We start from the raw sequence: 16,320 nt of genomic DNA, 5'->3' as shown, positions 1-16,320 counted from the left end.
AAAAAAAAAGTCCTTAGAAATTGGGAAAGTGGGCAGACCAGAGGGGAAAATGGCTTAAAAAAAACCCCAAAAACCTCCCTGTGGATGAAAACTTTAGGAGCAAATATGTTTTATACTTAAATTGAAGTGCTTTTCTATATGGTACAGTGATCAACCCTAGTGATTGTAAGGCCATGAGCTGCCATCGTGGCCATTCACATGCAGGTTCCCATTGGATTCGGGCAGACGATAAAGAAATGGCGGAGTCAGAGGATGGGGGGCCATCCTATTTATTGGTGTCTCACCAAGACAGGCAAACCACAAAAGAAGACAAGGGAAAAGCAGAAAACCAACTCTTCCCATGAAGGGCCAGGGATCAGGGAAGCCCCTGCAATTGTGATAGCAGGAACTGTGTGTCCAAGCTCCTGGTCTGTCCCACTTTATAGTGTAGAAAACCAAAGTCCCTTAATCCAATATACAAACAAGGAAGTCTCTGATACAAAGCCACTTATCCAAGGCATAATTGGATTCCTCATGAGAGTGCACCACCCAGCTCATACAATCAGTCAAGGGTGTGGGGAAAAGCTTAGTCCCAAAACCAAACCTTAGGCTACAACGACTGGGCCTGCTTATAGCCTGTCCCCCACACCCAATATAAGTCACAAGCGAGCAAACATATATATCATATTTACAAACTTATTTGACCAACAGTGATCCACAAATCTTCAGGGAAAGTATATTATAGAAAACAATGAGTATTAGCGGTGCCTTGAGGAACAAAGGGTGAGGTCATCTGCTAATGCCTGGGGAGAAGGGGAAGAGGAAGAGTGAAAACCTCACGGAAGGTCCTGACTGCTAGATTGCTGTGGTAATCAGAATAATAACCCTCCAAAGAACTCCACGTCCTAATCCCAGAAATTTGTGAGTGTGTTAGTTACTGTTGGGCGGATAAAATGTATTATGCTCACTTTGTTAAAGATGGCGCCGCTGCCCACGTGGAGGCCGTTGCCCAAGTGATATTAATGTGTTGGCGGTGGGCTAAAGGCAGGCAGAATCCTTGTAGCCTGGGGCTTGGTTTTGGGATTAAGCCTTTCCCACCCTTTTTGATGTGGGGTGGTATAATCCAATCATGCCTCAGAGAAGTGACTTTGTATTAGAGACTTCCCTATTTTGTATATTGGATTAGATGTTGTGAAGCTACAATATAAAATGGGGACGGAGTGGGAGCTTGCTCTTGGTTCCTGGGATGATTAGCATGAGAGAGCAGAGGGAGCAGAGCAGAGAGCAGAAAGAGGCCATGTGGCCAGGAGAAGCAGCCAAGATGGCGGAGTGCTGAGTGAGATGCCAGTTTGTGCAGAGTTTGTATCTGGGATAAGGAAGGAGATGGGGAACTGAGGAGAATAAGGCTGGTGAGCTAGAAACCTTTGATTCTAGGAAACTCGGATAAGTCAGTGGCTTTGTGAGCACTGAATGTGAGTGGGTTTTGGAGCCCAGTGTGTGTTTTTACTTGCCCACCGGGTGCAAGCTAGGATTAAAGAAAATGGCCCATCAGTTTTTGGCTCCATTGTTTCTTTACCGACTGTCCGAATCCAATGCGAACCTGCATGGGCCGGACGGCAGCTGTGTTGGTAGCCCTGGCCCTGGCTTCTGGCTTTACAGTTACATAGCAAAGGAAAATTAAGTTTGATAGTCAATACATAGGGAGATTCCCTTGGATTGTTCAAGTAGACGGAATATAATCACTAAGGTCCTTAAAAGTGGAAGAGAAAGACAGAAGAGGAGGTTAGAATGATACAATGTGAAAAGGCCTCCTCCTACCAGTCCACTTTTGAAGATGGCGGAGGCCATGAACCAAGGAACCTGAGTGACCCCTAGAAGCTGAGAACAACAAAGAAACAGGCCCACTCCTCAAGCCTGTAGTCCTGCCGACACGCCAATTTTAGCGCACCGAGACCTCCGCTGGGCTTCTCACTGTGGTAGCAGTGAGGTAAGCACGAGCCGAGCCGGGACTGCAGGCCGGGCGCAGAAGAGAGCTCCAGGGCCCAGCAGTGTGCACAACTAGGAAAACAAAGATCTCGCCACACCCCGCCCCCCAACTTTTCCTCCATTAGCATGTCTCTGGTCATGAGGTCCCCATCCTCCCCAACTTTGCTTCCCTGGCTATACTAGTCATTCAGGTTAGATCCCCTTGGAAGATTGAACAAGGGGGCTGGAGAATAGCCCTCAAGCATTAGCCCCTAAGGTTAACACCTAGGCCTCAGTTGCAGTTCGGCTCCAGGCCCGGAAAAGCAGCAAAACCACACAAGCTGAAGCCACGGCTGACCTCTGGACCCAGCTGCATTGACTAATGAACCTTTGTCCTGGCGCCAGACCCCAGGTGGAGACCATGACCCTAAAAGGACACACCTGGAAAGCTGATGAATATTCTATTGAGATCTTTCCTTGCGGCCTGCCCTGAAATCCCCACCCTTAAAAGCCCTTAGGATGGAGGACCCAGCAAGCTCTCTCTCCTGGAAGCACACCTGCACCTTTCCCCTTCCCCTTCCCCTTCCCCTCTTTTCCCTCAAGGGTGTATTTTTACTGCCACTCTCTTTCTACTAAGCTCTAAGGGTCCCCATAAGACTTGCAGCAGGGGAGCAGTGGACAGCAACATCTCGCCCCGGGCTAACCCCCTGAGCCTGTCTCCAGAGCCCCCTTTTCTCTGACTTCTCTGAACCAAAGCAGCCCCACCTCAGCTCCTTTGTTTCCTGTCCATTTCTAGAGAATGAAAGCAGCCTGCCGAGGCTCTCCTGTTGCTTTTATTCTAGGTCATTCCTTATTTCACTGTCCCCAGCTTTAATAAATGTCCTCTCAAAATCACCTGAACTTGTGTTGTAAAATATTTCCTGCATGAAACCAAGAACCTACACACTACCGGCCTGCCCCAGACAGCCCAGCTCTGGTCCAGGTCCCCTACCTGGCAACATAACCTAGAGAACTGAGAGATAGTACATTCTATTGTTTTAAACCACTAAGTTGGTGGTAATTTTTATGGCAACAATAATGAAAAAAAAAACAACTAGTATGGTGGTTTTAGATTTGATAAAAATCTTAATGCTTGTATTTAACCCAAATGTTTCTAAGTCCTTCAGCTTTCTAGGTTCAACCTTTTGAAAGTGCAGAGCTGGCCTCTACATTTCCAAAGATTTCCAAAGTTGTAAGGAGCTGACATTCTTCTTGGTGGTTGTCCCAGGCTGCTACTACACAATCAAAACTTTTGATCATTTCCTAAATTATTGCCACCTGTTTTATGTTGGCGTTCAAGTCCTTGTACAGGCTTGCCCCAGCTGGCATTCTTTACTTCATCTCCCACTCTTTCTCATCACTAACCCTGTACTCCTGCCAAACTGGACCACTGGCACCTCCCACTCTTTCTCATCACTAACCCTGTACTCCTGCCAAACTGGACCACTGGCACCTCCCACTCTTTCTCATCACTAACCCTATACTCCTGCCAAACTGGACCACTGGCACCTCCCACTCTTTCTCCTCACTAACCCTGTAATCCTGCCAAACTGGACCACTGGCACCTCCCACTCTTTCTCATCACTAATCCTGTACTCCTGCCAAACTGGACCACTGGCACCTCGCACACCTTCCTTTCCACTTCTGTTGTTGCTGTCTTGTCACCTGGAAAGCTTAGCTCCACTTCCCTGCACCCTAGTTACAGCGATAAGCAGCTTGTCCTTCACAGCCTAGTTCAGACATCACCAAAATCCCAAGGCCTCCCTAGCTATATCCTCCTCAGAACTTCTCCAGCATTTTATCCCTCACTGTCTGATGAGCATCTCCAATCATTTGCTTGCTGCTTGGCCATTTGAGTACATCATTTAATTCACTGCGTTGACTGGAGGCTCCTTGAGAGCTTTGAAGTTTAGTATGGCTTATCTCTTCATCCTCCACAGCACCACTACACTGTTTTCCATAACAAATGTTTTCTAGATACATGTTTGCTTAATACATGTTTTCTGGAGGAGGCATGAGAACATTTTTGTTTAAACAACTTATTTAAAGTAGAACACATGACCAAGTGGTGGTGCAGTGGATAGAGTGCCGGACTGGAATGTGGAGGACCCAGGTTCAAAACCCTGAGGTCGCCAGCTTGAGTGTGGGGTCACCAGCTAGAGCCCAAGGTCACTGGCTTGAGCAAGGGGTCACTCGGTCTGCCTTACCCCCTCAGTTCAAGGCACATATGAGAAAGCAATCAATGAATAACTAAGGTGCCGCAACGAATTGATGCTTCTCATCTCTCTCCCTTCCTGTCTGTCTGTCCCTATCTGTCCCTCTCTCTGTCTCTGTCACAAAAATAAATAAATAAATAAATAAATAAATAAATAAAGTGGAACACATTATAATTCATACTATCAATATATACATATCTATCTTTTTTCCTCCTTTTGAATGCCATAGTTTTTTTTTTTATAATTTTATTTTTAATGGAGCGACATCAATAAATCAGGATACATATATTCAAAGATAACAACTCCAGGTTATCTTGTCGTTCACTTATGTTGCATACCCATCACCCAAGTCAGATTGTCCTCTGTCACCTTCTATTTAGTTTTCTTTGTGCCCTTCCCCCTCCCCTTTTCCTTATCCCTCTCCCCCCTCCCCCCCCCCGTAACCACCACACTCTTATCAATGTCTCTTAGTTTCACTTTTATGTCCCACCTACGTATGGAATAATGCAGTTCCTGGTTTTTTCTGATTTGCTTATTTCAGTTCGTATAATGTTATCAAGATCCCACCATTTTGCTGCAAATGATCCGATGTCATCATTTCTTATGGCTGAGTAGTATTCCATAGTGTATATGTGCCACATCTTCTTTATCCAGTCATCTATTGATGGGCTTTTTGGTTGTTTCCATGTCCTGAATGCCATAGTTCTTAGTTCCAAAAAGAACAAGCACCATTTTAAAATAACTCTTTCATAGTTTTGGATATCACTTAATATTGGATAAAATGAACACATATGATGTACCTGGAATTGTCCTAGTTTACATCTGTGTTCTCACATAGTTATTAATAGTGCCCCTTTTATTCCAAAAGTGTTCTAGTATAGATGACACATTGGATGGTCATTGACTGTCGGAGGACATAGGCTTTATAAAGGCAGCTTCTGGCTCCGTCTTTTCCTGAGCTTGGTGATTGAACACTAGTTGCTCCTAACAAGCGTTTTTGTTCCAGCTGTTTGGCACGCCTTTCCTCCCTGTCTTTACCTTCCATGCAGCCATTCATGCCTGGCCTCCACTCCTCTCAGCCTCATCCCTGGGGAGCATTTGCAGTAATAGGATTGGAGGAAGAAGAGAGAAGAAGGCAGGACAAATCTCCAAATTAGCCATTCTCTAGTCAGTCTCTCACTGGTCACGTGTCCCCAGCCCTGTTATCCTGCTCTCACCTCATTCCCACCCTTTATTGTTCTGTTTCTTACCCTTCGATGTCTGCCTCTGCTTTAAACCCCAACCTCCATCACCAATTTCAGCCCTATACCAATATCACAGGAATGATCACCAGTGTCTCTCTTATATTCATGGTAAGCCCCAAATTCAGAGCAGCAAAGATGCTCCTAACATCTCAAATTGTAATTCAATATATTTTCCTACAGGAGCAATTTCCAAAAATCTTTTGGGGAACTCTAGTTTTGGGTGTTAATATCTATTACTCAATAAAAAGGTTTCAAAGTCAAAGAAGGTTGATCAATTTCAATGGAACAATTTTAAGCAGTTTTCTTTCCTGCAGAACTTCTTAAAGTCTTTAATATTCAAATGTACATTATGAATCACTGAGTGGGATATATGATATGCAGTGTTTCCCAAACTTATCTGACCTTGGAACTTTTTCCCTTGAAACGTTTTTTTTTTTTTGTATTTTTCTGAAGCTGGAAACGGGGAGAGACAGTCAGACAGACTCCTGCATGCACTCGACCGGGATCCACCCGGCACGCCCACCAGGGGGCGACGCTCTGCCCACCAGGGGGCGATGCTCTGCCCCTCCGGGGCGTTGCTCTGTTGCGACCAGAGCCACTACAGCGCCTGGGGCAGAGGCCAAGGAGCCATCCCCAGCGCCCGGGCCATCTTTGCTCCAATGGAGCCTCGCTGCAGGAGGGGAAGAGAGAGACAGAGAGGAAGGAGAGGGGGAGGGGTGGAGAAGCAGATGGGCGCTTCTCCTGTGTGCCCTGGCTGGGAATCGAACCCGGGACTTCTGCACGCCAGGCCGACGCTCTACCACTGAGCCAACCGGCCAGGGCCCTTGAAACGTTTTTGAGGGAATTTTTTCTCTGAAACATATTTTGTCTTTAAAAAAAATTTTTTTATTTATTAATTTTAGGAGAGAGAGAATGTGTGTGAAAGAGAGAAGTGGGGAAGGGAGAGAGGAGCAGGAAGCATCAACTCCTATATGTGCCTTGACCAGGCAAGCCCAGGATTTTGAACCAGTGACCTCAGCTTTCCAGGTCAACACTTCATCTACTGCGCCACCACAGGCCAGGCAATATTATGTCTTAAAGTAACATAATATTAAAGTGGCTTAGCTATAGGTTCTTGAGAATTGACACGGGGATATAGGCATTATTATTCTAGTGAGACAATACATCATAAGTTCTACAATGGCATTTTTGGAACACAGCATTTTATGAAGTAGATAACTGCATATAAACCCCACCAACTAAGATCTGTGTGACTGTCCAGAGAGCAGAGGCAGTTGAGAAGGTAGAAAGCATCTGGATAGATCAGAAGACCTGGTACCTAGCCTCACGTTTACCACTATTGGCTGGGTATTCATAAACAACAATCAACATTTTGTCTTTAGTTTCCTCATATGTAAAATGGAGTGCTTAATGATGTTATTAAAATAAAAACAAAAAAAAAATACCTGCTTAACATATATGACAGGAATTTTAGGAGGATCTAAAGAAATGATGACATGAAAGCACTTTGAAAACAGTACAGCTTTTCTTAGTAAGTGTATATTAAAAATACCATGTTATTTCTTCCAATTAGCTTGGTTTTGTATTAAGGACAAAGATGCAAACCATGGATAACCTTCAAGCCCTTATATATTTTCTTTTCAAAACACTTCAATTCAAATTATTTTTTGCAACACTGGCCATAAGGAATAATTCATAAATTTTAACTTTACTTTTTTTCTCTTTCTAAATCTTTTCTCTGGTGGAAGAACAGTACAATGGCCAAGACAAAGAAGAAATCAAGGGAGGGAAATATAAACCTAACATTTAATAAATGGAATACTCAAGATACGATAGGTCATTGTCACCTTGAGGGTTCATAAGGTCTGATTGATTTGGAGACAGTGTGATTGGAGCAAATTCCATCCACAGTTACTAGTTGTCACTTAACATTCCCATTGGCAAAAATTGAGGGCATGCCCCTGTTGACAAAGCCTAAAACGTCATTTGTGACAATTTGAATGTTTCATTACAGAAAAGAGCATGCAGTATCAGTTATCACACCTCTCCATTGTCTATCTCACGAGATGGGGTAGAACATGTCACTAGGTCGTGGGTAATAGCAGTATGGATCAGTTTCTTGCCCTCTCAGCTCCAGGACTGAAGAAAACGATCACATTATGGTATTTCACAGTGTTCTGGGTATTCTTGAGTAATATCCAATCTCTTTGTCTCAGTACCTGGCTTAGAGGAGGGGGACTCGAAGTAACTTGTTAAAATATCATTTACCTGAAATATTCTATTATGTTAATCCTAGATCAATAATTAAGTTTAATTTCTTGTTCTTTTTTTTTTGAAAATAGAACCTGTAGCAAATGTGGATCTGCAATATCCACAAGTACATTATTTAAAAAGTAATCTCTATTGTTTATTACTTTAGTGGGAGAAGTCATGGATGATTCTGGGAAAGTGAATTACAAAGGCAAACTTTGATAAGGTGGGCACTGCTTTATCATAGCTATATGTGCATTGAAGTTTAGTAGCTACCTGGGGCAGGATGTTTTCTCTGTAGATAACACAAAGTAGTGTCTAATTCAGAGACATTTATAATTCTTTTGAATTTCTTTTCTTTTTTATTGAATTTATTGGGGTGACACTGGGTAACAAAATTATACAGGTTTCACATGCACAATTCTGCAACACGTCATCTGTGCACTGTATTGAATGTTCATCACCCCAAGTTAAGTCTCCTTCCATCACCATTTAGCCCCTTTTTACCCTCCTCTAACTCTCCATTTCCCCTCCCCTGGAGAACCAACACACTGTTATTTGTGTCCATTAGTTTTTATCTCTTAATTTTTTTTCTCAATTCTTTAATCCCTCCACCCCTAAACCCCTAACACCCAACCCTTCCCCATCAAAGTTATCAGCCTGTTCTCTAATAGTGACATTTCTTTTAAAAAATCATCTGGCTGCTTTCTCTTCCAATTCTTTCTTTCAATTTCCAGAAATTGTACTTTACATATTTCTTTCTTTTTTATTTTTATCAGTTGATGTGAAGAGAGTAAGATTTTATGAGCAAGCATGGCTTCTACAGGACTATTTCCAAATTGTTTGATCTATATACTATTATATTTTTATATCTTTCTTTTTAGACAAAAAAATCTCAAAGTATATTACACATATTTGTTAAACTGTACTTGTGCAATGCTCAGAATGAACTACTTTTTGTCCTTTCAGAGCTACAATTACTCTTGGTTTTACCTCCCGTGGTTCAGGGTTAAAAAAATGAAAACAGACCTAGCACCCTTTATTTTTCTGTTTTAGGTTCTACTTTGACCACTTAGCACAGGCCACCAATTCTTGACTCTAATTAATAGAGTGAATTAATTAAAACAAAGTCTTTGTTGTTGTTAAAGAGGGGGAGAAAATAGAAACAAGATTGAGAAGAGTTGAGTAAAACAGGTTATTTCATCTTTCAAAGATAAAGTTTTGTGGAAGGAAACTTCTTCATGCGCATTAGAAACACAAGCTCCATACATGCAGGGAAGAAAGGGAAGCAAAGGAAATTTCAATTACTTTTCATTAAATCTGACCCAGAGTCAAATAAAGAGAATTCTAAAGCTTCTGCATATGCCATTTTTAGGGAGGGGGACATCCATCACCCCCTTCTCTGGTGTTGCTTGAACAAAAAGAATTATTGAATTTGCATTTGTTCAGGTTTTCATAAATCAAGATGTCAACAAATACAAACGCTAGTCTAGTTACAACAAGAGACTGTAGTTTACAGAATAAAATTAACACTTTCTCTTTTTTTAAAACTCTACAGGCCCTGGCCGGTTGGCTCAGCGGTAGAGCGTCGGCCTAGCGTGCGGAGGACCCGGGTTCGATTCCCGGCCAGGGCACATAGGAGAAGCGCCCATTTGCTTCTCCACCCCTCCGCCGCGCTTTCCTCTCTGTCTCTCTCTTCCCCTCCCGCAGCCAAGGCTCCATTGGAGCAAAGATGGCCCGGGCGCTGGGCATGGCTCTGTGGCCTCTGCCTCAGGCGCTAGAGTGGCTCTGGTCGCAATATGGCGACACCCAGGATGGGCAGAGCATCGCCCCCTGGGGGGCAGAGCACCGCCCCTGGTGGGCGTGCCGGGTGGATCCCGGTCGGGCGCATGCGGGAGTCTGTCTGACTGTCACTCCCTGTTTCCAGCTTCAGAAAAATGAAAAAGAAAAAAAAAAAAAAAAAAAAAAAAAAAAAAAACTCTACAAAGAACACATTGTTTATTCTAGTGTAAAAACTTCATGTAAAGAAGCTCTCTGTTAGATACTCTATTTTTATTTAGTTGTTTCATAATTCAATTATAATGTTCCCCTCTGTCTAATAATTAGCATACACATAGTAACAAGGCTTGAAAACCTATTCTTTTCTCCACTATGTGTCAGCTAAATTTCTAAATCGTTATGGAGAACAGGTTGTGCCTTTGTAGGTGAGTCTTCTTTCCCTGCTGCTCCAGCAGCTCGTCCCTGTGCAGTAGTAGCTGAGGGTCAGCTCTTGGAGGAAGGCCCAGCCGGAAGCCTGAGCAGGGACTTCCTGCCATCTGGAACAGTCTGGCGCACGAGGAAAAATGTCAGCAAGAAGCACTCAAAGACTCCTCTCCAGCACTTCCAGGATGACCAATATGTCCCCCAGTTCTATGACTGGAGAATGTTAACAGTCATAGCCATTAATTGATGCAGAAGTTTTGAGCTTTGCATTTGGTCACACTTCATGCCTAGGTTTTTGTGGCCACTTACTACCTTTTGAACACCCTTTCTACATTTGAGGACTTCCCTACAGTGTGAATCCTGTCTCCCCAGTGTATAAGCTCCAAATGCACTTTTTCAGCTTCTCTTCTAGAGCAGATTTGGGACCTAGGCTCAGCCAATCCCACTTACAGGTAGAAAGACTTGTTTAGGAAGAGAACAAGGAGAGGAAATTGGTGCCCGCAGAATGGGTTTTCTGGGAGAGGCGGCAGTGGAAGTTCCTGACTTTGAGGAGGACAGTGGTGGAGGTTGTGGCATCTGGGTCCACTGCTAACCGTATCCCCTGAAATGAAGGTGTTTAGCTATAGGGGTCTTCCTGTGGCAATTGTGATAGAGTCAGTGCTTAAGGCCAATATTGTCTTAGCAATAAAAAAGTATTAAAGGTAACTTGTTCATTAAACACCCACATTCTGAAAACCAAAGCATTTAACTTGATTCGTTGGAATTTTAAGTCATTAAGATGATGACTTTTAAGTGCATTATTTTCCATATGTTAGTAATGGAGCTTGCAATAAATAAACTCAAAGACCAAAGTGTTTGTGGAAAACTGGTATGGCATAGTTACCCTTCAGATGTTTGGGGAGTGCATGTAGGTTTATATATAATTTGGATACTACAATTTACCCATTTCTGAGCTTCCTCTTCCTTCTCCCTCTGCTCACATCTTATTGCACTTATCTGATTTTTCCCAGGATTGATGGACAGAAGTTCTCTGGTATACAGCATGGCTTCTAGGCAGGAATGCAGGACTCTATTAGTTGGGTTGAGGAGAGGGGTTACAGTGGAACTTACAATAAATGTTCTCATGTGACAGAGGAGCAGGAGACTCCATCCAAATTAGTGGAAAATAAATTTTCTTAAAGTAAATGCTATTTTATTATTTTCCAGGTAACTTGCATAATATAAGAAAAATAATATTTATTAAGCATAGGTCAGTTAGTTTAAAAAATATAAGTCATTAATGGCCCATGACAACAAATCATGACCATGCTTGACAATATGGAAGTAATAGCTGGACTGAGAATTTGAAGACATGCTTGGAGAATGGTAGGAGATCTCCTTCTTTTCAGGGGAAAAATCGTTATAAAATGTTTTCTCAGACACACAACAATTGTGTTACTGCACAATACAAATTTGTGGGATCTAAATCAATGAGTTTTAACCATAGAGATAAATTCTGAGGGATGAGCAATTTAAGAACTCAGCACATAGTACTGAGTTACAGGAATCACAACTAAAGATTGCCATTATTTTTTGCCCCTCACTCAGCCATGATGTTGAAAAAGACTGATATTCTCAATATAAAGGAGCCACTTTTTCTTCAGTCATTTTATTGGTTTTAAAAATTATCTCCCCTTTCATCCTGCACCTTGTGCCATAATTTCTACATGGCAATATTCCTGTTGTGAATACTGTTCAATTATTAGTTAGTCAAGCAAAGAGAATTTAAATGTTTTGGTAAAGGTCCCTCAGGTGGGGCTGTAACTGATTGGATGGAGAACAGAAACTATAGTTTTCTCCTATATGTCAGGAGTGCTCTATATTACTTTCTAATGTTCCTTCTAGTTCTATGAAGCTATATGATTACTTTGTAGGTTTTACTAATTCTGTGATTTCTACTTTATATACAGAAAAGTAAGGGAACAATATCCTCACATCAATATTAATTTTTTCTGCTTTTCTTCTTTTAATTCCCACTGGTATTTTATGAATAATAAATGATTTTAAACTCAGTTTTTAATTCTTTTTTCAACACCATTTAGATATTTCTATAATTCTGAAAATAGCACCTCTAAAGGGTAGAGATGCAGCCATGTGGCTGCAGAGATGTAGATTTCATTTCACTCAGGCCAGGAAATGGCCGAGTTCTATCTTTGAGCTCCATCTAAATGATATGCATGCCAAACCGGATAGGTCAGTTGGTTAGAACATCTTTCCTATACGCCAAGGTTGTGGGTTCAATCTCTGGCTAGGGCACATACAGGAACAGATCAATGTCTTTCTCTCTCTTCCCCTTCCTGCCTCTCTAAAAATCAATACATAAATTAAAAAATAATTAAACAGTTTGCAGGAGTGGGAGACACAGAGATCCTCTTTCAAAGAAAGACATGCTTCTCAGCCATGGAGTGTACTGGCAACTACAGGGTTTGCTAAGGTTGCTAAGAACAAGCTCTCTGGAGAATAAGCTCTTCCCAAGGCAGTTCACCTCTGATGAGTGACACTGAGGTACAAAAACCAGGCCATTTTATCTAGACAAAAGACACTGCCAAGGATAATATTTGCTCCAGGTATTTCCACTAGATTGGCTGAAGCTTTGTCAGGACTGCACTGGAGTTGACTTCTTCCTTTGTCCAATGCTATTTCCACCCTTTTCCTTTCACAGCAGTCCCGTTTTCCATCTTTCTCCATCTCCAGATTGCATGCTGCACCAGTTGGGGTCCTTCCTTCAGGAGTCCTCACTTGGATCCTTGTGATAATCCCTCCACTTCCCTGCCTCTGTCTCCCCTTCTCTCTCTCCCTCACATGACTTTCAGAGTACTTTTTCTAAATTGCAAATCTGATCAGGTCATTCCTCTGCTTAAAATCCTCCAGTGGCTCCCCAACTACTCAAGGATTTAAAACCCAAAGTCTTTTTCATGGTATATATAAAGCTGTCCATAAATCAGTTTTGCTTACTCTCTAGCTATATCTCCACAACTGTCTCCTAGTCATCCCACTTCAGGCAAATTCCTTGTAGTGTCTGGAATATGTATGACCTTTCTTCCCATTTGCCTTTGTACATGCTGTTTCTTTTGGTGAAATGCCTTTCCCCATGTAAGTGAAAAACTTTTTTTAAAAATTAAGCAAACCTTATTCTTTCTTTAAGGCTCCACTCAAATATCAAGCAAGCCCTAGGTAGAGGTATGCCTCTGTGCCCCCAGAGTGCCCATTGCCACTAATATTATCCATAGCATTTATAAGATGGTGAACATATAAGACTGGTATACTTCCCCTGTAGATGATGAGCTCCTCAAAGAAAGAAATGTTGCCTGTACATCCCTAGTCTTGTGCAATGCCCAGCTCATGATAAGTACTCAGGAAACTTGTATCTCTAAACTTCTTTTTATTTATTTTTTTTTTTCTGAAGCTGGAAACAGGGAGGCAGTCAGACAGACTCCCGCATGCGCCCGACTGGGATTCACCTGGCACGCCCACCAGGGGCGATGCTCTGCCCACCAGGGGGCAATGCTCTGCCCATCCGGGGCATTGCTCTGTCAAGACCAGAGCCACTCTAGCGCCTGGGGCAGAGGCCAAGGAGCCATCCCCAGCGCCCGGGCCATCTTTGCTCCAATGGAGCCTTGGCTGCAGGAGGGGAAGAGAGAGACAGAGAGGAAGGAGAGGGGGAGGGGTGGAGAAGCAGATGGGCGCCTCTCCTGTGTGCCCTGGCCGGGAATCGAACCCGGGACCTCCGCATGCCAGGCCGATGCTCTACCACTGAGCCAACCGGCCAGGGCCTATCTCTAAACTTCTTTATGGTAACTACTGATGCTAACAGTTCTTCGCATCTCCTTCACTATTCAGAAAAATACTATGTTGTTCAACACTACATACTGTAAGTGCTCAATGATTGTTGAGTGGATGACTATACTGTTGTTGTCTTAACTATTACCATTCTACTTCCAATAAATGCTTAAAAGATTCCAATTACCAGAAGTGACCAACAGAAGTCTATAAAGATGTTTTTAGTTCATCTCTTGCAATCGCCCAAACCATGAACTACAAACTAATAGTATCACACGAGAGCAACATTGTTTGCCTAGACCATTTGCGATATTAGCTATGAAGATAAATAGTTTGATTGTTCATTTGGGAGAAGAGGATTAGTTGATGACTGTCTTGAAGTATATGTAGGCTTATTAAGAGGAGGAGGATAACTGATTATTTTCCCATTGCTAATGCTGATTAAATGAAGAAAATTACTTACATTGTATCAAGAGTTAAAGATAAGAAAAAAATTCTTCATTGGTATTAGGGGACAGTGTGGAAACTTCCTCTTTGCAGCTGTAACTAGATGACATCAAAATTCTCATTTTCATCCTTGAATTTATAAAATATGAAATAAAGTCATCAGATTGACCACCTGCCACCAAAAAGAGGCTACTGAATTCACCACTACATTCTCCAATTACTACCTTGAGATAAGGATTAAAGCATATTTGTTATGAATATAGGAACATCTTGGACTCTCTGAAGAATTACAGCATTATCATCATGCTTTTATCTTACTTGGGAGATAAGACAAGGAAAAGGCAAGTTCTAGTAACAGGCAACTTATTATTACATATGATACAGATTGTAAGTGCAAAGAATGGCTTTCAAAGAAGTTAGAAGTCAGGGAGGAATAGGGAAGGACTTTCAAGGTAAGGGGAGAAGCATGTACAAAGTGCTACAGTGTTAAGAGATAGACCAGGTGCATTCGTGTATGGTTACTGACCATATAGGACATAGACCAGCTCCATTTAGGAGGAAAACATTCATAAACTTTCACAAAGAACTTATGATGTGCCCAGCTCTATGCTAAATCCAGTACATTCATTTTCTCATTCAATTCTCATAATTTCCCTAATACATACTCAGTAACATCATCTCATTTTGCAGTTGATAAAAGTTAGGCACAGAAAGGTTAAGCTAACAATTAATGGAGAAGTAAATGCAAACCCAGGTAGGCAGACTTCAGCTACTTGGACTAAAACTTAATTCCAGAAACATTAGTAATCACTTCCCAAAAGCAAGAGACAAACTGAGGTAAGAATTGTAGGGCTTGAAAGCAGAGAAATTCCTTCTTCAGCAATATATTTCCCCATATCAAATTCAACATGTAGGTTATACTGTAAATATCTGAATAAATAGGCTATTTTCAAAGAGTATATACTCTGGCAGGGAAGATAGACATATAAAAATAACTACAATGAGCCCTGGCCGGTTGGTTCAGTGGTAGAGCATCAACCTGGCGTGCAGGAGTCCCAGGTTCAATTCCCAGCCAGGGCACACAGGAGAAGCGCCCATCTGCTTCTCCACCCCTCCCCCTCTCCTTCCTCTCTGTCTCTCTCTTCCCCTCCTGCAGCCAAGGCTCCATTGGAGCAAAGTTGGCCCAGGCGCTGAGGATGGCTCTATGGCCTCTGCCTCAGGTGCTAGAATGGCTCTGGTTGCAACAGAGCAATGCCCCAGATGGACAGAGCATCGCCCCCTGGTGGGCATGCTGGGTGGATCCCGGTCGGGCACATGCGGGAGTCTGTCTGACTGCCTCCCCATTTCCAACTTCAGAAAAATACAAAATAATAATAATAACTACAATGTACTTAAGGCTATAGGTACAGATGGATCAGATTGAATAAAAATTAGAGTATGCTACCTGACCAGGCAGTGGCGCAGTGGATAGGGAGTTGGACTGGAATGTGGAGGACCCAGGTTCAAAACTCATCAGTCACTGGCTTGAGCATGAGCTCACCAGCTTGAGCGCAGGATCATAGACATGACCCCATTGTCTCTGGCTTGAGTCCAAAGGTCACTGGCTTGAAGCCCAAGGTCACTGGCTTGAGCCCAAGGTCACTGGCTTGAGCAAGGGGTCACTTGCTTTGCTGTAGCCCCAGTCAAGGCACATATGAGAAAGCAATCAATGAACAACTAAGGTGCAGCAACAAAGAATTGATGCTTCTCATTTCTCTCCCTTCCTGTCTGTCTGTTTCTCTCTCTATCTCTGTCACAAAAAAGAAAAGAAAAGAAAAGAAAAATCAGAGTTATCCCATAAGTGAGGAGGTATTGGAAAAGGAGAGTGACATGACTACTATATGCTACTTATTTCCTTATTGTCAGGAACATTAAGCCACTTAGAATTCCAAGCAAGTTAGACCTGTGGTGATAGAAAAGACGAGGAAATTTTTCCTCTTATGTGTTGCTCATTAAAATTTTGTTAAAGTGGTTTAGATGCTCGAACAATAAATTTGAGTAGGACATAGCCTAAAATCTAAAAGTATGCTGATGTTTTCTGTCCAATCACTATTGTTCCAAAGAACATAAGGTACCCTGTATAATGAAAGATGATACGTTGCAGATGTCTAAGACAGCTA

The sequence above is a fragment of the Saccopteryx leptura genome, chromosome 4 (assembly GCF_036850995.1).
Source record: "Saccopteryx leptura isolate mSacLep1 chromosome 4, mSacLep1_pri_phased_curated, whole genome shotgun sequence".
In the NCBI taxonomy this organism is placed as follows: domain Eukaryota; kingdom Metazoa; phylum Chordata; class Mammalia; order Chiroptera; family Emballonuridae; genus Saccopteryx; species Saccopteryx leptura.
This window is presented reverse-complemented; position numbering follows the sequence as displayed.